Below are 15,091 nucleotides of genomic sequence, written 5' to 3'. Positions count from 1 at the left end.
AAAAAGTCATGTCCAATATTAATGATTTTTACTAAACAGCACAGGATTTTAATTCAGGATTTTTTGGATAGATAATACATTTATATGGTGCAAAAAATTACAAACAAAATTTATAGAGAGGACAAAGTCTCCATTCCACTCTGTCCCCCATCTGCCTAATACCCACCACTTCTCCCTCCCCCATCCGCGTTTAACCATGGTTACCAGTTTTGAATGTTTCCAGAGTTTGTGAATATACACACAGGTAGGAGTATATAGTCTTATAGGTCTTATTTTTCCCCCTTTAAGCAAAAGGTAGCATACCTATGTGAACTTTTCATCCTCTAGCTTGTATAAGATTCTTGGGGATCTGCTTGCAAAGTGAAAGTATTCTTTGCCCGTTGGGGGCACACTCAGACAGAGCTCCATTCCTGCTAAACTTACTTCCTGCTTGGAGATTTACCACCTGTACTACCAGATTCCTCCACAGCTGATACTATTGTTTGAATTTGGATTTCTTTGTTTATTGTTAAGGCTGAGGTCCAGTGGCTTTTCATATGTTTTTTATTCATTGAGCTTCTTCATTTGTAAATTGCATCCTGGGGGCCTTTGCTTGTTTGTTTCTTTACTCTTAGGAATTAGTCTTTAATTGTAAGAGCTTGTTATAGTGCAGATATTTTTCCTGTGTTGACCTTTGTCATTCATTCAATATGAGGTGTTGTGTTTTAAGTTTTTAGTTCTATGTAGTCCAATCCCTCAATCTCTTCCTTTGTGGTATCTGGCTTTGATCATCCTAGGAAAGATTTTTCCTATGCCAGTGTTGAAAATATTTACTTATACTCTATTTTAATAATTTGTTTTTATAGTTAAAATTTTCATTCCCATGGAATTTATTTTTGTGTGTGGTATAAGGTAAGAACCCTTGCTTTGCATTTCTCTCCAAATGGAAAGCCAGTTCTCTCAACAACTTTTATTGAATAATTCACTCTTTTTGTTTTTTCCCATTTTTTAAAATCGAAGTATAGTTAATGTACAGTATTTTGTTACAGGTGTATAATATAGTGATTCACAATTTTTAAAGGTTATACTTCATTTATAGTTATTATAAAATATTGGCTATATTCCCCATGTTGTACAATATATCCTTGTAGCTTATGAATACTCCACTCTTGCTTTGATCTGAAATGCCCTTTTAATCTTGTACTAAATGTCCATGTAGTCATGAATATGTTTGTAAATCTCTGTTCTGCACCAAACTATTCTTATGCTGATCCTTACTACTGTAAGGAGTTCTGTAGCTTTGATAGGGTGAATTCCCATTCTTTTTCAAAAATAATTTTACTTTCATAATTTGTACAGTTGCTTTTGCTGTTACAATTCATGCAGTTTCAGAAGTTACATATTCATTGAGATTTTGACTGAGATGACATTAAATCTTGGAAGAATTGTCCTCATCTCTGGTTATATCTTTGGGTTTTATAGTTTTTTTTTTTTTTTTTTTTTTTTTTTTGCGGTACGCGGGCCTCTCACTGTTGTGGCCTCTCGCGTTGCGGAGCACAGGCTCCGGACGCGCAGGCTTAGCGGCCATGGCCCACGGGCCCAGCCGCTCCGCGGCATGTGGGATCCTCCCAGATCCGGGGCACGAACCCGTGTCCCCTGCATCGGCAGGCGGACTCTCAATCACTGCGCCACCAGGGAAGCCCCTGGGTTTTATAGTTTTATTCACAAACATCTTGAACTTTTAAATTATAGTTAACTTTCTAATATGTAATAATATTATGAATGGAATCTTTTTCCATTATAATTTCCAACTGGTTATCATTAACATTCACTAATGCTATTAATTTATGTATATTTATATTACATCTAGCCATCTTATTGGGCTCTTTTATTCTTGTAAGATTTTCAGTTGATTTTTTGGATTTTCTAGGTAAACAGTCATATTACCTACAAATAGTAAAACCTTTTTTCTTTCCAGTATTTATACATATTACCTCTTTGTAGCTTTGTTTCATTGGATTGGCCAGCACTGCCAGGACAGTATTGAATAATGTGAAGCAGTGGTTAGAAAAGGCAACTTTGTCTTGTACCTCTCTTTCATAAGAAAGTTTCTTATGTTTTCTTGTTTAGTATGATGCTTATTATTGATTTCCGTAGGTGACTTTTAAAAATCACATTAAGAAAGTTGCCTCCCACTTCTAGTTTTCTTAGAGTTTTGTTGTTGCTGTTATTTTGTTTTATTTTTAACTCAGGAATAGGTGTTCTTTTGGACTCTGAAGATGTCCTTTCACCTTTCAGTATGATGAATTATATCAATAGGTTTCTTTATGTTGAACCATTCTTTAAGTCCTGGGAGGAAAAAGTCTATTTGGTCATGATATACTATTATTTTAATTTTAATTTAAAATTAAAATTAAATTTTAATTTTATGAATATGTATGATTTCCTTGTCAAGTTTTCTTATTCATTTGATAAGACAACTCTTTCAATGAGTTTGCAAGCTTTTTTGAACGTGATGATATGTATAAATTGCTTTGCATAGTGCCTGGCACCTATTAAATACTCAATAAATGTTAAAATGCTACTCTGAGAATTTCTCTGCTGTACACTAGTTTAAAGAACATAGCAATTCAAGCTTATAGAGGTTTCTTGAAAAACTATCTGATACAGGTACCTTTTTTGAAGAGTAGGGTTTTTTCCCCTTTTTTTTTGGATCTTGAATCAGATTGTTTGGAATGTTTTCTAGTTCATCCTGAGTTATCTTTTATAATTTAAAAATCTCCTCTATGCCTGTAATTGTGTCCCCTTTCTTTTTTATAATGTTGTATATTTGTGGTTATTTTAGTGATCTTTTCAAAGCACTAGCTTTTTGGTCTTTCCTTTTATTGCTTACTGATATTAATGTTTTCCTTTTTTCTAATTTTTTTTTTTTTTTTTTGCGGTACGCGGGCCTCTCACTGTTGTGGCCTCTCCCATTGCGGAGCACAGGCTCTGGATGCGCAGGCTCAGCGGCCATGGCTCACGGGCCCAGCAGCTCCGCGGCATGTGGGATCTTCCTAGACCCGGGCACGATCCCGTGTCCCCTGCATCAGCAGGCGGACTCTCAACCACTGCGCCACCAGGGAAGCCCTAACTAATCATTTTGTTTTTATCATCATTATTTTCTCTCTTCTACTTGTCTGTCATTATTCATCATCTAACTGAACATTTAATTCATTTATTTGTTATCCTTATTGTTTAATATCTTCTCCTGTGAGTATGACATTGGCTGCATCCCATAACTTTGATGTAGTGTAATCATAGTCATTTCTCAAATATCTATAATTTCAGTCTTTTCTCTTTTTAAACATTTTTTCTTTGATAGAAGAGTTTGGGCGAGGAGTTTTCTAAAATTTTCAAGTGGCTTGTGATGTTTGATTTAAATATTTGATGTTAATTTCCACAGTATGGTCACCTAGTATTTGACTTATATCTGGGACTGATGTTTTCTTTGGAGCCTTGGACCATATTCTGTGGACTAGCATATTCCTAGGATTTTTTTAAAATGTGTATTTTTTGTAGAGATATATCATATATCTCTCTCCTCTTTCTATTCTGGTTTAAATTTTTAACAAACATATTAGAACGCGTGCACGCACACGTGTGTGTGTGTGTGTGTTTGTGTGTGTGTGTGTGTCTGTATCTCTCACCATCAAGAGTATATTACAACTGTTCTTCCAGATAAAACTTTTAGCATACTTTTTGTTCTCCCCTCTTTCTCTTCCCACATTCAGATATAGTTGAAATAACATGAAATTTTAGTTCTAGATATTACCAAATTTTATGTCTTTTCTATTCTAAGCATCCTTTTTTGGCAGTTATTAAGTGTCAAAATCACATTATAACCCACTTGTTATCTATAATCTTAGCTTTTAATTAGTTTCATTGCTCACAATAATTTTTTTTATAACATATCTTCTTCTTTCTTCAATTATTTAATGTTATTAATTTCCCATTTGGCTGGAATACTTCAAGTAATTTTTTTTTTGGTTGCTTTTCAGAGGTTACTTTCTGGAATCTTGATTGTCTTAACTTGCATGTCCTTCATTTGCTGTCACATTTATTTTTTAATTCATTTTTTATTTTTATTTTCGGCCATGCCGCGCAGCTTGTGGGATTTTAGTTCCCTGACTAGGGATCAAACCTTGACCCTCAGCAGTGAGAGCATGGAGTCCTAACCACTGGACCGCCAGGGAGTTCTCTGCTGTCACATTTAAAGGAAAGTTTAGCTAGGTGTAAAAATTCTGAGGTCACAATCACAAATCTTTCATCTTGGAGTATATACACATTGCTTCATAAATTTGTGGCCTCCAGTGCTGCAGATGAGAAATTTAATTATTATCTAATTATTTTGCCCCTGTGGGTAATCTGTTTTTGTTTGCTAAGGATGTTTATATAATTTTTCTTTATTCTTGAAAATGATTGATCAAGCTATAGGTCTTTTCTTTTTTCAGTAATCCTTTCTGACATTGTTGAACTGAAAATTCAAGTCTTTCTTCAGCTCAAAGAAATTATCTTCTACTTTTTTATATATTGATTTCTGTTCATTTGCTTATTTTTTCTTTTTATAACTATTGTTTTTGTGTGTGTGTGGCTTTTTTTAAATTAACTCTTTATTGGAGTAGAGTTGATTTACAATGTTGTGTTAGTTTCTGCTGTACAGCAAAGTGAATCAGTTATACATATGCATATATCCATTCTTTTTTAGATTCTTTTCCCATACAGGTCATTACAGAGTATTGAGTAGTGTTCCCTGTGCTATACAGCAGGTCCTTATTAGTTATCTGTTTTACATATTGTACTGTGTATATGTCAATCCCAATCTCCCTATTTATCCCTCCTCCCCCACTTTCCCCTGTAACCCTTCCCCCACTTTCCCCCATAACCCTTAAGTTTGCGTTTTACATCTGTGACTCTGTTTCTACTTTGTAAATACGTTCATTTGTATCATTTTTTTAGATTCCACATATAAGTGAGATCATATGATACTTACCTTTCTCTGCCTGACTTATTTCACTCAGTATGACAGTCTCTAGGTCCATCCATGGTGCTGCAACAGTTGCAGTCATGTTTTTTAATTGCCAAACAAGGTCAGTGTTCTCAGGATGCTTTTTCTTGTCAGCCTGTTCTTGTTTTCTCAGTGTATGTTCTTAAATCCCCCTGAAAAGCAAACTTAGAATTTTTAGAAGGTTTATGTTTCCTATATTACCCTTGTTTTCAGTGTGAGCCAGGAATCAGTTTGGTCCCCATTTTTGCCTGCTGATTCTCTTCATAGGTCCTGTAGTTCTGTGTTGTCTGCTCACATGTAAATGTGGACATCTAGACTGCACAGTCTTAGTAGCTGATAGGGGCTGGCAGCAACTGTATAAACCACAGTTTACATCTCCTACCCTGCAGTGAGGATGGGGCCTCTCCCAGAGCCCCAGATGGTGGTAGCTTACAGAGTGCTTCACCTCTAGTGTGGGGGGTGGATTTCTCCACAGTCGGCAAGGTACAAGGGGCAAGGAGGTCCAGCCAGCAAGAGGACAAGATTCTTTTCCCTTGAGCATGGTAGATGGCTTCAAAAACCTGACAGTATTGCTTAAAAATCGCACACACACAGTCACAATTCACAGTTGTTTCACAATCTACCGGTGGTTACTGGAAAAACTCAACTTGTTTTTTCTGCACAAAACCTCAGTGTCATAAATAACCGACAACTTCCTGCAAGTTACAAGTCAGTAATAAACCGTTCCATCCTTTGACATTGAGCTGACTTAGGGCTCACAGTGGGGAGCAGCATCGGAAGTGGCTTTAAACTTTCAAACTCAGCCTGGGAGTGTCCTCCCTGGGGCCATTGGCATTTGATCAACCACACCTGTGGAGTCCATTCTTTCAGCCCACATTCCTACTATGTAGCAAGCCCTCTGCTAGGTGCTAGGGTATAAATACAAACATGCAGCCCTGGCCCTCTGAGGTCACAGTCTGGTGGAGGAACCAGATCTGCAGTTAACAATCAAGGCTGCAGAGTGCTTCAAGGAAGCCTGCTTACCATTGTCACTCTGTGCTGCTAGTAGCCCTTAGGACAGTGTGATAAGACACCATCCTCTCCCTCATATTTTCCCTTGCCAGACGGCTGACATCCCGTGTGTGCTCAGTTATTTAAGGGCAGAAGGAAGAAGGAAGGCTGGCACCAGGCATGTGATCTCAGAAAAGGCCACCTGCCCAGCCTTGATTGTCTGGGGATGGCAGCTTCCAAGGGGGTGTCACACTTAGCCTGGCCTGTAAGGAAGCAGAAAGGGGAGGGAGCATGTGCAAAGGCAGAGGCACCAGCAAGTCTGCTGCATTTCAGGAACTGCAAGTAAAGGCTGTGCAGGAGGGCAGGGGCTGGAAGGGTGAGCTAGGGTCAAACATGGGAGAGTTAGAGTTTGGACTCTGTCCTACAATTTCCGGGACAAAGAATGTTCTCAGTTTGCTCCGTTTTCCTGCAGTTTACTCTTGTACCAGTGAGTATCCTGTAGAACACAGTGTGAATGGACCTTTGGGGACTCTGTTGGAAACCCACTGGTGGTACTGAGGCAGAGAGTGGGATAATGTTCAGATCCTCTTTCTGCACTCTGGTACTTCGATTGAACTGGGCAAGTTGAGGAGCAAGGAGACCAGGATTTTTTTTCTTTGGCTGCGTGCTTATTTACATTTTACCCTATTCCGTAAAGAATTTGAGATTTACCACCTTACTGTTGGATATATGACCCAAGCGGAACTGAAGCAAAGAATCTGGACCTGGGGAAAGGGAGCCACATTAGGAGGCTGAGCCATGGTGCAGGTGGGGGTGAGGCCTGCAAGAATGCAGAGGTGGCAGCATGGGGAGAAGGCCAGAGTGTCACACGGCCATGGCCTGCCTGACCTGGAGGTCAAGGTGGCTGCCAGCCTTTTCATCACATGTGCTGGGGAGCGCTGGGGAGTGCCTTGCAGCCAAGGGTAATGGGGGTTTAGGACTGTTGATGGAGCTGAGACCCATGTTGGGGTGTCAGATCCCAAAGCTTGGCTGGATGGGGTAGGGGAATTAATCGAGGACCATCAAAACTTGTAGCGGGAAGAGCTTTAGTTACAGTTGAGTGGGGAAAATGAAAGACCTATTATTCAAGTTTGAGACGTATGATAAGATCATAAACTGGGAAAAGACAGCCCAAGACCAGAAGTTGGAATGATTGGCAACAGGTGGGGAGAGGCATCCTGGGCAGCCCAGGGGAGGGTTCAGGGCAGAGGTGGACATCACGCAGTGGTGGCAGGAACCAGAGTGCAGGGGACAGGCTTGAAACCAGCCTTGAGTGACGCTTCCCGATCCCTTGGTACCTGGGCAGCGCCTTTCAATAGGAAACTGAAACCTTTTCCAATATGGTCAGAGAATGGGCTCTTCTGGTTGGATTTGACCTCTTCTTAACACAATAAAGCACTTTCCTGTCTTTTGAGATGTTTTTTCCTGTGCTATTACCTTACTTCCCTGACCTTCCTATAAGATTATTGAGGAAGAGAGAATTGTTGCAAGAGGCTCGAACATTAATGGGAGCTCATCCCCAAATAGGAGATCTTGTCTGAGCCAGGGCCAGGACAGGACGCAGGATTTCCTGACTGCACTCTGCAGAGTCTGTCCTGGTGCTGCCGGCCTCCACATACAGGTAGTTTTCAACTAACAACCTGGCCGAGTTGCAAAAAAAAAGGATTCTACAAGTTACTTGTTTCGGGCTCAAGAGTGTATCTTCCCTTACAATTAGCTTATTCAAAGGAAGCATGCTATTTAAGCAATGTTAAATTTAATTTTCCTTGACTTTGATGAAAGAAAAAGATACTAAAGTAAAATTAGACTTGCTAAACTTCAAAGAAATATTTCTTTATCCTAAAACATTTCCTAAAAGACCTCTCTAAGATTAAGCAAAAAAATGACTAAGGCATCAAGAGGCTGGAGTCATTATAGTTTTTAATGAAATGAATGCATTTTAGACAGTAACGAAGTCTTTGCCGTGAAAGATCAGGATGGTCCACTCCCGTGTTTGTAGTCTTGGTTCCACATCACAATGGCTCTAATGCACAGCACTGGTCCTTTCACTTTAACACCACTTTTCATGGAGTCTTTGTTTTGATTCAGCTCTTGGTTGGACAGATGCTGTCAATTAGTTTTTCTCAAGAAGGACTTCTGTGTTCTGAATTCCTAGCGTGGTGTTGAGAATGTCTGTCAGTTACGCTTGCATGACATTTTGGCTGGGTGTAATATACCTGGTCACGGTCTTTCCTTTAGAGCTTTGTAGACTTTCCTGTCTTATCTTCCAGCATCAAACGTCTACCAGGAGAGGCCTGAGGCCAAATTTATTTCCTTTTTCTGTCTCGATGCCTAAAGATATTTTTCATTCCTTAAGTGTATCAATTTAACCAAGCTGTCTTGGTGTGGAGCGTATTGTATCAAATTACTCTGAAACCCGGCTTGCTCCTTTAGTTTAAAAATTCTGTTTATTTCAATGAAATTTTCTTACATAACCCCTCCTCTTTCTTCCTCTTCCTTTCCTTCTCATTTTCCTCTTGCTCTATTACCATGAGTATTACAGTTTTTAATTTATGATTTTATTTTTTTTCTTATTAGTAATCTTAAAGAGTATTACCACAGTTTGGGGGAAACTTAAATATTTAGTGAGTATTGAATGAGTAACAAAGATCAGAACCACAGTATACTCTAAGAGCTACATAAAATCATTTTATACTTATTTTAATAAAAGTACTTCTGGAGAATATCAAAATTGTTTGTGTCACATAAGGACACAAACTTGTTTCCTATGTCACCAGATTCTATTAACATTTAATGATTAACTTTATAGTCATTGAATTTTGTAACAAATGCCTGCTTTGGCTTTTTATTTTAAAATAAATTTATTTATTTAATTTTTTTATTTTTGGCTGTGTTGGGTCTTCGTTGCGGTGCGCGGGCTTTCTCTAGTTGGCGGCGAGCCAGGGCTACTGTTCCTTTAAGTGCGGAGCTTCTCATTGCGGTGGCTTCTCTTGTTGTGGAGCACGGGCTCTAGGCGCACGGGCTTGAGTAGTTGTGGCACGCGGGGTCACTAGTTGTGGCTCACGGGCTCTAGAGCACAGGCTCAGTAGTTGTGGCACGTGGGCTTAGTTGCTCCACGACGTGTGGGATCTTCCTGTACCAAGGATCGAACCCGTGTCCCCTGAATTGGCAGGCAGATTCTCAGCCACTGCGCCACCAGGGAAGCCCGCTTTGGCATGTATTACAGTTTGGATTTGTTCTGCCAAAGCTGTTAGAGTTGGGGAGGTATTTTGAGATAGATACAACTAAATAGAAGAGCTGTCTGTTTATACCATATGTTATTTAATACAGTATTATGTTAATGTTATCTTAATATCCAGTAGCATTTTTCTTATTCACGGCTTTAGTTAATTGATTGTTTCAGCTATTTCCATCTCTTTTGCCGTTTTATTTATTGAAATTAGGTTGGATTTAAATGAAATAGCCTAATCAGATTAATAAGTAATCACTGTATGTAAACTTTGCCTTGTCCTCTTGCAACATTTACTGGCATGTAAATCCAAATTGTGTTCATGTTCACTAATATCCAATACTATATAATTATAGTGCATTATTATAAAACTCAGTGAATTTGCCCAAGTGATCTAACTTTGTTCAAAAATTGAATCTCCTTCATTAACATATTACTTATGTGTTATTTAAGATATTTCTTGCACTTGATGCTATTCTGACTGTACTTTCAAGGGGCATCATTGCAGTCACCTCAGTGTATGGTGATGATAACTTTTTTTTTTTTTTTTTGGCTGCTCCACGCGTCTTGTAGGATCTCAGTTCCCCGACCAGTGATCAGACCAGGGCCCTTGGCAGTGAAAGCACGGAGTCCTAACCACTGGACCGCCAGGGAATTCCCAGATGATCACATTTTAGAAATACTATGTGGTGGCACTGGGAAAGGTTGATTGGAGAGACCAGAGGCAAGGAGGCCTATTAGGGGACAGTGCTAAAGGAGATAAGCCATAATTGGGGCAAGAACAAAGGCAGTATCAATGGGAACTGATGTGACAGATTTAGGAACCAGAATTCTACCTTAAATCATCTCTGCATTCTAGCCCCATACCTGTACCTAGCTGGTACTCAGTAATTTTTTTTAAGTAAGTGAAGGTAGACCTTAACAAGACTTAATAATGAGTTATTGTTGAAGCAGCCGAAGAGGGGAGGAATCTGGAATTCCCCTTGATCTTTGGCTTGAGTGACCTTTGAACAGTAGTGCCATTCACTGCCATAGAGAGGGCAGGAGAGGCAGGGCACCCATGCAGCAGTGCACCTGCTACCTACTGAATGAGTGACATGGCCCAGCAGAACACTGTCCACCATGGATTTGCCAGTCTTGAAAGCAGAGACCTACATAGAAAAGAGTGGGGAAGGAAAACTAAAAACTTCCTCTTCTTTCTTGGGTGTGGGACCAGCATAAGACCATAGTGTGAAATAGACAAGGCTTCCTCCTCTCCTCTTTGTTTGCTGCTTCTCTTTTTTTTTTTTTATTTATTTTATTTATTTACTTTTGTTTGTGTTGGGTCTTCGTTGCTGCTCATGGGCTTTAGCTGCTCATGGGCTTTAGCTGTGGCGAGCGGGGGCTACTCTTCGTTGTGGTGTGCGGGCTTCTCACTGTGGTGGCTTTTCTTGTTGAGGAGCACAGGCTCTAGGTCTGCAGGCTTCAGTAGCTGTGGCGCATGGGCTCAGTAGTTGTGGCTCGTGGTCTCTAGAGTGCAGGCTCAGTAGTTGTGGCGCACGGACTTAGTTGCTCCGCGACGTGTGGGATCTTCCTGGACCAGGGCTTGAACCCGTGTCCCCTGCATTGGCAGGCGGATTCTTAACCACTGCGCCACCAGGGAAGCCCCTCTTTGCTGCTTCTCTTAACTTCTGTTATCTTCCTCTCTGAGAAGGCAGGTTTTCCTATCTCTGTCACCACCTTCTCAATTAATGAATAGTTGGAGGAGGGGAGATCAACAGGAATAATGCTTTCACTCTCTTTGAGCATCCCAGTCTCTACAATTACTCATCTCCTCTCCTGGTTTCAGAAATCTTATTTCCTCAACTGTGTCACCCTGGAGATGGCAGGAAACCAGCCTCATTAAATGCATCCATACTACTGTGTAAATGACTGACGGATCCCTTCAATTACCCTCTAGCTAATTATTTGAATTTCCAAAGGAGGCTACTCCTTTCCATACTCCACCAAAGTGAGAGCTCCCATCAACCCTTGTTGAGATGGGGGCAGTGAAGTGGAGAGTTTTTCCGTCACCATTCAGGCAAGCCAGGCCCTGCCCTGGAGTTTTGCTCTGGGGCCATCTCTCCTCCACTAGTCCTGTTTTCATAGGATTTCTGCTTCCTGCATTCTGAGTTACCCTGTTTCCTAGTACAGCAGAAGTACCATGCTGCTCTGGTCCTACTGGGAAGTGTGGCTGGTCTAGGGCGGCATGTCCCTACTGGGAAGGGAACAGCCCAGAGACCGCACTCAGTGGTGATGTTTCCTTACTGCCTGAGGTTGAGAGGCTCACCCACCAGCAGCAGGGCTCTCCCCTGCCACGTGTACATATGTGGTTAATGCCCCCTCTTTCACAGCTCCAGAATGTCCGATGTGTATCTGGCACTGTGCTGGTCACTTCACATACACCAGCCCCTTGTCTTTGTAACAGTCTATGAGAGAGCATCCTTAGGCCCATTGTATAGATGGGGAAATTAAGACTCAGAGAGAGAAAGTAATTTACCCAAGGCCTCATAGCTAGGAATTGTGGAAGAGCTCAGATTCAGGCCTAGGTCGGGCTGCCTCCAGAACCCATATCCTGTCTGTTGTCACGTGGCCTCTGGGGTGGTGGTTTAGACACAGGCAGCTTTTGGATGGGAAGACTGAGAACCCAGGAAACATGTTGGGGCTTCTATTAAAATATTAATCATGCAGTCAATTCGCTGAACAGTCATAAAGGGATAAACGAAACAATATATCACAAGGCAGAAGAGAAAGAGCTTGTTGTAAATCCTAGAGGGGATGTTCGTTTACCATTCCCCATTGCCTCCTGTTTAAAGTCCAAACTCATTTGTTTAGAATTGATTACGGAAACTTTTGGAAAATCTCAATAAGTAAAAAGGGGGAGGGAGGAAGAGAAAGAGGTAACTACTATCAGTCTAGACTTTTTCCTTTCCTTCCTGCTGTCTCTGTAATCATCTAAAACAGAATGAACAACACTTAGTGTTACAAAGTGTGCTTTTCTTATAATAGGAGGTCATGAACGTCTTTCCAAAAAATAGTTTTGAATTTTCAGGCAGCTGCATCTGTTAATAGTATGATTTCTTCCACGTCTTCAGTGGTTGTAAGGTCTTTACCGTCATGAGAGTAAATAGTAACTATTATATCTCCATGGTGTTATTTTTCATATTTAACTCTGATTCATCAAAAATATATCTTGGTGGGGCTTCCCTGGTGGCACAGTGGCTGAGAGTCCGCCTGCCGATGCAGGGGACACGGGTTCGTGCCCCGATCCGGGAAGATCCCACATGCCGCGGAGCGGCTGGGCCCGTGAGCCATGGCCGCTGAGCCTGCACGTCCAGAGCCTGTGCTCCGCAACGGGAGAGGCCGCAACAGTGAGAGGCCCGCGTACCGCAAAAAAAACCAAAAAACAAAACAAAACAAAAAATATATCTTGGTGTAGTGTATGAAGCAAAGCTCTAACTTGATTTATTTCCCCCCCTGTAGCCAGTTTTCATGATATAATTGTTGAAAATCCTTTAATGTCCATTAGTTTGGACATTTCTTTATTAAATAAAATATTACATTCTGATAGGTGCCAGGGCCTCTTTCAGGACTATCTGGTCTGTTGTGCTGATTGTTCTCTTGACTATTAGACTAGTATATACAGTTTTAATAATGGTAGTTCTATAATGTTGTCAGTGGCAGAGAAAATCCCCTTCCTTACACTGATTTTTCAAACAATTTCTTAGCTATTTGATCCGTTTACTCCTTCATGTGAAATTTATTCTGTTTTCTTTTTTTCTTTTTTTTCATCATGTGAAATTTAGAATCAGTTGGTTAAGTTTTAAAATCTCATTCTTAATTGGGCTCAAATTGCTTTAAACCTTTATATTAACGTGAGGAAAATTAATATTATACTATTTAGTCTCTCCAGTCAGGACCTTGATACAATTTTCTGTTTTTAGACTTTCTCTCTTAGTGGGTTTTTGTCATTTACTCCATATAAGTTCTATGTATTTCTTGCTAGGATTATGTCTAGGTATTTTTTTTTTAGCATTTTTAAAATTGCTGTTGTGAATGAGAACATGGAAAATTTTTCCATATGTCTTTTCATTTGCTTTGCTGGAATAGAATTAAGCTGTTTTCTTCTCTTAATTCTGGTATAATCCAGCCACTTTGCTGAGCAACTTCTTGTTGATTCTGTGGTGTTTTAGTTCATTCTTTCGAGTGTTCCAGAAGCAAATAAGTGCCCTTTTGCTTTCCAGAGCTATACCTCTCTGTCTGTATTAAGTCTGGGTCCTTGTCATGGAGCTCCTTGTGGGTAGGTGCCCACCTCACCTCTGTCTCCCCCAAAAGTGCCAAGCACACAGTGGGTGCTCAGTAAGTGTCCTTTGAATGAGGGTGAAGGAACCATAGGCCAAGGAGGTCATCCTTGGTCTTGGGTGGCAGGCCCACAATGGGTCATTCTGATTCAGGGTTTGCATCTCAGTCTTATCAGAAAGTTGGGGGCTTTGGACCCCAGGGCGTCTGATGCAGGCCCCTCAATAGAGACCTGAAGCCAATTGTCTCCTTCCATCCAGAGGGGCAGGGGTGGCTGGTTTCCCTGGGGAGACCCCATTTGGGGCAGAAGGGGCTTAAGAAGAGAACCCAGCAGAGACTGTGGTCCCCCCAGCAAGTCTTGCTCTCCCTCCAGGCCACCCTAGGGGTCCCCTTCCCAGGCCTGGAACACTCTTTCTAAGGAAAGGTCACTCACCTCGGTCTCAGCCCCTCTCCCATGGATCCAAAGCTAGGAAAATGACAACTGGTTCTAGTTCTCCCTTTATTTCTATAGCCTATCTAATTGCCCACATCTATTAGAATTCTGTTCTTTAATTAAAAACATAGGTAATATCAATACATTCACAAGGTTCAAACATGAGAGCAACCTAAAAGGCATACAGTGAAATGCCTCACTCCACCTCTTCCCTGCCCCATCCTGTAAATACTTTTATTAATTTGTATCCTTTCAAGGTTTCTTTATTCAGATGCAATCAAATATGAATATATTCTTATTTTTTTTCCATTCTTACACAAAAAGCAGCATCCTATAATGCACTTTTGTGTTATTTTTGGCTGCATTGGGTCTTTGTTGCTGCACGCAGGCTTTCTCTAGTTGCAGCGAGCGGGGGCTACTCTTCATTGTGGTGCGCGGGCATCTCATTGCGGTGGCTTCTCTTGTTGCGGGGAATGGGCTCTAGGCACACAGGCTTCAGTAGTTGTGGTGTGTGGGCTCTAGGGCGCACCGGCTTTAGTAGTTGTGGCACGCAGGCTCAGTAGTTGTGGTGCCCAGGCTTAGTTGCTCCACGGCATGTGGGATCTTCCCGGCCCAGGGATCGAACCCGTGTCCCCTGTTTTGGCAGGCAGATTCTTAACCACTGCGCCACCAGGAGAGGTCCCTTATAATACACTTCTACGCCTTGATTTTTTTACTTAAAATATACATTGTCATAATTGAACACATTCTATGGTAGTCACTGTTCTAACCTTTTATATATATTAACTCATCGAATCCTCCTAATACTCCTATTATCATCCTTATTTTGCCAGGGAGATTTTTCCATATAATGAACTTTCTCAGTTTTTTTCAGCTGCATAGTACTCCATTGTACAGGTGCATTGTAATTTATGTAAGTCATTGCCTAGTGATGGGCACTTAGGTTGTTTCTATTCTTTGCTATTATGGACTGTGTTACATTGTACAAATGTTATTTTTTATGTATGGAGATAGAGCTGCAGAAAAGATATCTAGAAGGGAGAGTGCTGGGTCAAAG

The 15,091-nt window shown here is 40.9% G+C and overlaps 1 protein-coding gene across 7 annotated transcripts in view; it reads left to right on the top strand.

Moving 5' to 3' along the window:
- Window positions 1-15,091, top strand: part of PML (PML nuclear body scaffold) — a 45,039-nt gene that overhangs the window by 2,921 nt on the left and 27,027 nt on the right. The gene's annotated exons all lie outside the window — the stretch shown is intronic.

The sequence above is a fragment of the Delphinus delphis genome, chromosome 2 (genome assembly GCF_949987515.2).
Source record: "Delphinus delphis chromosome 2, mDelDel1.2, whole genome shotgun sequence".
Taxonomy (NCBI): domain Eukaryota; kingdom Metazoa; phylum Chordata; class Mammalia; order Artiodactyla; family Delphinidae; genus Delphinus; species Delphinus delphis.
This window is presented reverse-complemented; position numbering and strand designations above follow the sequence as displayed.